A 7,030-nucleotide genomic window follows, 5' to 3' on the forward strand; every position below is an offset into this window, starting at 1 on the left:
CGATACATATATTAATAGTTTGTCAATTTATTAAGTATATTGCATGGAATTTGAAAAAAATATTTTTAATAATTAATAGTAATTAATTTTTATTTTCTATCTTTCCTCGTGGTCTCCTTAGTCTATGAACTTGTTGTGACATGTTCCAACTAATAGCAACTTTTTGCATTACAACATTACAGAAAAAGCAGGTAATACCAGTTATTAATGGTGAAATATTAAATGGTGCCGTGTGGTTCCCGTCACCAATAAAAAAAAGAATAGGACCACTTCATCTCGTTCCTATGGTTGTCGTAAAAGGTGACTAAGTGATAGGCTTATAAACTTGGGATTTTTCTTTTAGGCGACGGGCTAGCAACCAACTCAATGTGGCCTATCAGCCTATTTTCAAGACTGTTGGCTCTGTCTACCCTGCAAGGAATATAGTGATTATATGTATGTAAATATTAAAGTATTACTTTCACTTATAGTGTCAAAATTTAGAAGAAACTTAGATGATATAAAAAAATGTTTTATCGCCTACCATAAATCTCTGTCAAAACTTTACAAAATTCATTGAAAGTATGTAGATCTAAATGGCACCAATTTGGATAAAAATAGCAAAACCATACCCAAATCATAAATATTTATTACCACATAATGGGTTGAGGGATTTGAAAGATAAAGGCCGGGAAATAAAAAAAACTCTTTATATTTATGCACAACTAAATATTAGCAAAAACGTAAAGGATGTGGTAAACATTTGGATTAATTGCTTAACATACATACATAAAATCACGCCTCTTTCCCGGAGGGGTAGGCAGAGACTACATCTTTCCACTTGCCACGATCTCTGCGTACTTCCTTCGCTTTATCCACAATTAATTTTATAAATTTAATATTTATGGACAAGCCGCCCAAGATAAGGTTCGATGATGCACTTTAATGCTTTTATGAGGATAACTCTCTTTTTTACTGAAAAATATACGAAAGTAAATATCCTCAATTCCATCGTCAAGCCTTCCAGCTGCTTGTGGAATTTCGAGACAAAAATTATTCATTATGTTATTCAAGGTTATTTTCTAAACGTGTACCAAATTACACCAAAAGCTGTCCAGTAGGTTTTGCTTGAAACAGTAAAAAAACACACGCACCTGCAAATCCTCACTTTAATACGAATCTACGGAACCTAAAAAAAAATACAAACTGATTCTCTTCATCCTTTTTTGCGAATCAAAACAATGTATCTGGCTATTAGGGTGAATGGGATGATGCGGAATGAATTCGGTGTTCTTTATGTGCGAGCTTTGAGCTTAAAAGCTCTCACGGTCTTCGCGACCGCCCTGGTGGCAGGCCGCGAAGCCGCAACCTCCATTGTTTATCGGAATATGTCTAATTTACCACATGCTTTATTTATTTTTAATAACGCAATGAGTGAAAATTTAATTGCATTTAGAAGGAAAACTTATAATAACAGTAAATTAAAGTTTGAAATGCCTTATCTATACTAATATTATAAATCTGAAGAGTTTGTTTGTTTGAACTCGCTAATCTCAGGACCTTCTCGAATTGAAAAATTCTTTTTGTGTTGAATAGACCATTTTTTGACGAAGGCTTCAGGCTATATAACACGCTGCAACTATTAGGAGCGAAGAAATAATGGAAAATGTGAAAAAAGCCGGCCGAAGTCGCGGGCACAGCTAGTCTCAAATACTCTTTACCTTGCAAGATTGGTTGTTAAGCTGTGGTTATGTTGGGAAAGTGAAGTTTTGGTGAATCGACAAAGAGATTGTAACTACGGAGGTTCGGCAGTGTTATTGACAAAGGGGATCCGATGTAAAAATAAGATGTAGGTAAAATTTATAGAAAGGCGTGAACTATTATGAACGCGGACAGAATAATTGAAACTCACCTCGCCGCCAGCGAGATCGATGTGGTTCTGTAAAACCTATAGAGCTAGAAAAATTTCGCGAAGAAAGATTTACATTAATGGCTAAAATACCCACAAGTAAAGCCGTAGGGTCTTTTTAGGCGACTAAGGCTTATAAACTAAAGCTTCTTCTTTTAGGCGATTGGCTAGCAACCTATTATATTTGATATATATTTGAACTTCAATTCTTTAATTAACCCAAACAGCTGAACGTGGTCTATCAGTCTTTTCAAGACTTTTGGCTCTGACTACTCCGCAAAAGAAATAGACGTGATTATGCATGTATGTATATGGGCTTTTATTTCTTAAACATGATTATCATACTTTTTTATACTTAATTATAATACTCATGTTTTTCATGACGTTGGCCTCGTCCATTCTCAAGATTAGAAAGGTTTCCGATTTATTATTCCAACTATCTCTGCCCATAGGCTCAAAAAAGCAGACCATGAGAAATCATAACTAAATAGTTACCGAAACCAGAAACCATGAAATAAACGGAGGGATTGAAAGAACATGACGTCGTGTTTTCATTAAAATGCAAAGTCATAGACGAATCATAAGATGTGTTGAATTTGGCGGGCATCCGAGAATTCCTCGCAGCGGGAAGGTAGCTACCAAGGTTGACAACGCCATAAAGCAAAAGGGGCGAATAATACTTTTTTCATAACCTTTTTGGGAGGCGACCACCTTGGCTTGCCTATTCGTAAACATAATAAAACCTTTATATTTATTCTCACTCAAAGCAATAAAGATACAATGAGAGTGAGCGCTATCCGATGCTCAATTTTTTGATCTGGGCAATAGGAATAGTTCTCTATTTTTGGTGGTGGTAAGTTGAGTTTCCTATGACGATTCCTTGGGCGTTGAGTCGATCGGTACACTTTATGGAACTTATTTGTAAAATGCGCATTGTCTTAATAATATTTGCGTTGAGATAGGAAGAGCGTTTGCCTTGAAATGATTCTTTGTTTTTTTATTTGTTTATTTACCAATGATTTGTTTGTTTCATTGAATAACTTGGCATTGACTAAAGGATGTTTGGATAGTTTTACTGTTTGCAAACTGTATTTTCTGGGAGTCACAACAAGAATCTATTAAAACGGTTTCTTTTTATTTAAATGAACCCATAATTAATGATAATTTATTCAATTTCCAAACGGTTGATTCTCATATTTGCCTTTTTAAAGGTAATTAGTCAAGTTAATGTCCAGATCGGTTGTTGAATGTAAGTAGGTACAGTCTGAAAAACATTAAACGTAATAATAAAAATGAACGATAATGTTACCTTTTAAAAGAAATCTTTTATTGCAAAAAGTCTGTATAATTTGTGTGTAATTATTAAAACGAACTGCGGAAACGTAAATTGATTGTTTTAACTACTATATATTAGATAAAATAGACAACATTTTAATTGTGATACCTACTCACATAACACTACTTAGAACGTAGGTACTTAACACAACTTCGAACTTACTAGATAACTTTAATTAAGTATGTATCTTGGATATGAGTATGCAACATTTTCGTTTTCATTGTCAACACAAATTACTAATCCATTATTGAATAAAAAAACAAAATTGTTATTTTGAAAAACACATAATCCATAAAAATTAATAATATTCATCTACACGCTTTTCAAGTGCAATAATTACAGAATCAGCATAAAACCATTTAATTTCCGAAAATGTCATTAAAACAATAATCTTTTACAATAATAACTCATTATTTAGGTACTCCCGTTTCTCTTAAACGCTATTGTTAATTATCAACGAAAATAAGTCAAGCGTAAAAAGCTGCACACTTCGAAAATATCACTTTAATATTATATCTTTTATGCTTAGTTTTAGAGTTCAATTTTATATGTGCCGCGATATTTCATTCTGAATTATAAGTAATGAGTCTTTTTTAATTTTCACTAGCGTAAATTACACGGTTCCCATTGTGGATCAACTGCTGTTCCCGTGAATGAATTCGAGTGAATTTATTTTTGCGATTTTCAACTTTACTGGTTTACACTTAGGGGCTGGGTAGCTAATTAAAATTGATTGGTAGCGCGCTTTAATTTACGATGTGGTATTGGTATGTTAGCAGTAGTCAGGAATGCCATTGAAGATGACAATGTGAAGTAAGGGCGTTTGTGTCCTTAAGCGTGGCTAATTTTTGTCAGAACTTAACGGTTGAACGTGTAAGAAAAATCTATTGTTTTGATAATTGTCAGCACGTGTCCAGTTTTTGGGTGTTTGTTGATTGGAGAAAGTGCCACTTTTATCTAGGCTGTGGATAGGACTTACGAAGATAAAGTAACTTATAAGGACCATACCACACAAGGTGGCATCCTATAGTGTATCCGTGATATGTTGTGATGATGAAACTCGAAAGATGCCAAGTGCGGAGAAGCATTAAAAACTATGTGGGACGAATTGCCTCTTCTTTGGCAGTTCACATTTTCGAGGGCCAGAATTTCATCCATTATACAAAGATCCTTCATACAGGACATGTCAGTAAGTTACTACTTAGGACATTACGGGAATGATACGTGGTCGGGAGGCCACGTGAATGATATTTGGTCACGAGACTACGGAAATGATACATACCTACATACATACATATGGTCACGTCTATATCCCTTGCGGGGTAGACAGAGCCAACAGTTTTTTCAAGACTGAATGGCCACGTTCAGCTATTTGGCTTAATGATAGAATTGAGATTCAAACAGTGACAGGTAGAATGCTAGCCCATCGCCTAAAATAGAATCCCAAGTTTGTAAGCCTATCCCTTAGTCGCCTTTTACGACATCCATGGGAAAGATATGGAATGGTTCTATTCTTTTTTGCCGGGAACCACACGGCACTGAAATGATTTGTGGTCTTAACTTACAAAAATTTTCTGAATGGAACTGAGATCACCTTCAAGAAGTTTTTGCTATTCATAAATCTTTACCTTCATAGAATGTTTCAAGCTGCGCGAAACGCTCTGTTCGCATATGCATTGCATTACATTTTCACTTCGCTACTAGGCCAACATGCAAGCCGGCACAAGACAAATGTGCAAATCCCTTTAGTCATATTTTACTACGACTACGTATAACGCGAAAATTTGTTTTTCGAATTTAGATTTTATTCAAAAGTCACATGAATAGATAAGTGCCTACCTACCTTCGTACATTAATATTTTATAAATTTACAATACAACTTTATAAATAGCAACCGTTTAAAATACAATTACTTACGGCTAAATATAGGGCTCGCCCTAGAACATTTTTTATTGACTTCATAACTAAAACGTGGACCCTCGACGGTGAAACATCTGCTTCCCCGCTTGAAGTGCAGCCAACAAATACATGAATATCCAATTTACCTTGACACGTGTCCGTCCTTGTCGACATATGGAGAAAGACACGTGCTATTTTTTTATACAAATATTTATAGGTTCAGTATTTAAAGGCGACTAAGAGAAAGAACTTATTAACTTAGGATTCTTATAGTCGGCGACAAGCCAGCAACCTGTCACTATTTCAATCAGAACGTGGCCTTTCAAATTTTTCAAGACCGTTGGCGTATATATACATCACGACTTTGTCTGTTAATAGAAAAGAAATTCCTCAAGATTACCTATGTCTTTTCCTAAGCTAACTTTCATAACCTGTCTTTGTATGTTTTTTGTTTTAATAAATATACCTTTAAATAATAATAATTGCACTTTCAGATAATATTTTTTTATAAAATACATAACCAATCCTATCACTGGTCTGCTGTAAGAGATTTCTTTTGAAGTAAGTGGAACTTAAATAATTTTGTTTCTTGTGTTTTATCATTCTCGATGTGTACATAAATTAGAAAATAAATAAATCAATAAACAATTTATATTTATTACAAAGTGGCACATTTATCTCCAGTAGCAATTTTAAGAAACTACTTATTTTAATTCCGTCTTTAAGTCATACAGCTTAGCGTGGCCTTTTAGTCTTTATGAGACTGTTGGCTCTGTCTACCCTAATAAGTATAAAAACGGGACTTTGTGTAGGTACGTATGTATGTACTTCCAAGCCTTCACTTACTCTGTTTATTTATTCCAAGATCGCGTTGATGTCTTTTCAAGCAAAATTTACTTCGTAGACACAGCTCGTAGCATAAGCGTAGAACTCTCATAAACATTAAGTTTATTATGAAGAAGATCATAAAATAAGTAAAAAAAAAAAAACATACAAAACGACCACTAATTACGCGGATACACAGTTGTCGTCATAAATATAGCCAACGAGATCAAAACCTAATTAAAACCGAATTAAGTTAATCGATAAGATTGTCGATTAATTATATAAATAAAAAAATGCTCAACTATTTATACCAGTAGTATTGACCTGTGATTATAAAAAATACAGTAACATTAAATGATTTAATTATCGAAACGGAAATGGATGGTAGTTTAAAATGGGAAATTTGAAATTTGTAGTGTTGTAAAAGTTTAGAGGCGACAGTGCGTGGGCGCAACGCGAGCTCACACGTGGTCTGTCGCGTTGTGCGCGCGCGCAGCCTTGCCGCGTTCTCATTGGCTCCCGCTGCCCCTCCCACTGAGATCCTCCATGCGAACTGCTGACTCATGCCCCGTACCAGGAATTTAATTCAATAAATTATTACGCTATCTTTTTCTCACATTTCAATATAATAAAACCCATATATAAATTTACTTGCCATATAAAATATTGGATAAAAATATAAATCTTTTAGGTTTAATTTCATCTTTTTATTTGATTTTAATAATATTAATTTTGACAAGTTACTTACATTTCATAAGTAATATTATGTTAATACCAAAGGTTTATACATTTTATATTACATAGGAATACGAAGGAATAAAATGTATAAACGTAGGAATAAAATGTATAAACCTTTGGTAATTGTATTTGTTACATCTTCAATCCTTTTAATTGTAGATACTCATTATGACCCTTTTGTGTTTTTATTATTGTAATAATTATATTTAAATTTTAGATTATTTCCAATTATTAAATGAAAATTAAAACACTTTTTTGTAAAAAATAACATGATTATATTTACAGCTTTAATATTGTAACAATAAAAAAAAATACATCCATTATCATCAACAAAAAAAAAAAAG

This window comes from Amyelois transitella, chromosome 2 (genome assembly GCF_032362555.1).
Source record: "Amyelois transitella isolate CPQ chromosome 2, ilAmyTran1.1, whole genome shotgun sequence".
Classification (NCBI taxonomy): domain Eukaryota; kingdom Metazoa; phylum Arthropoda; class Insecta; order Lepidoptera; family Pyralidae; genus Amyelois; species Amyelois transitella.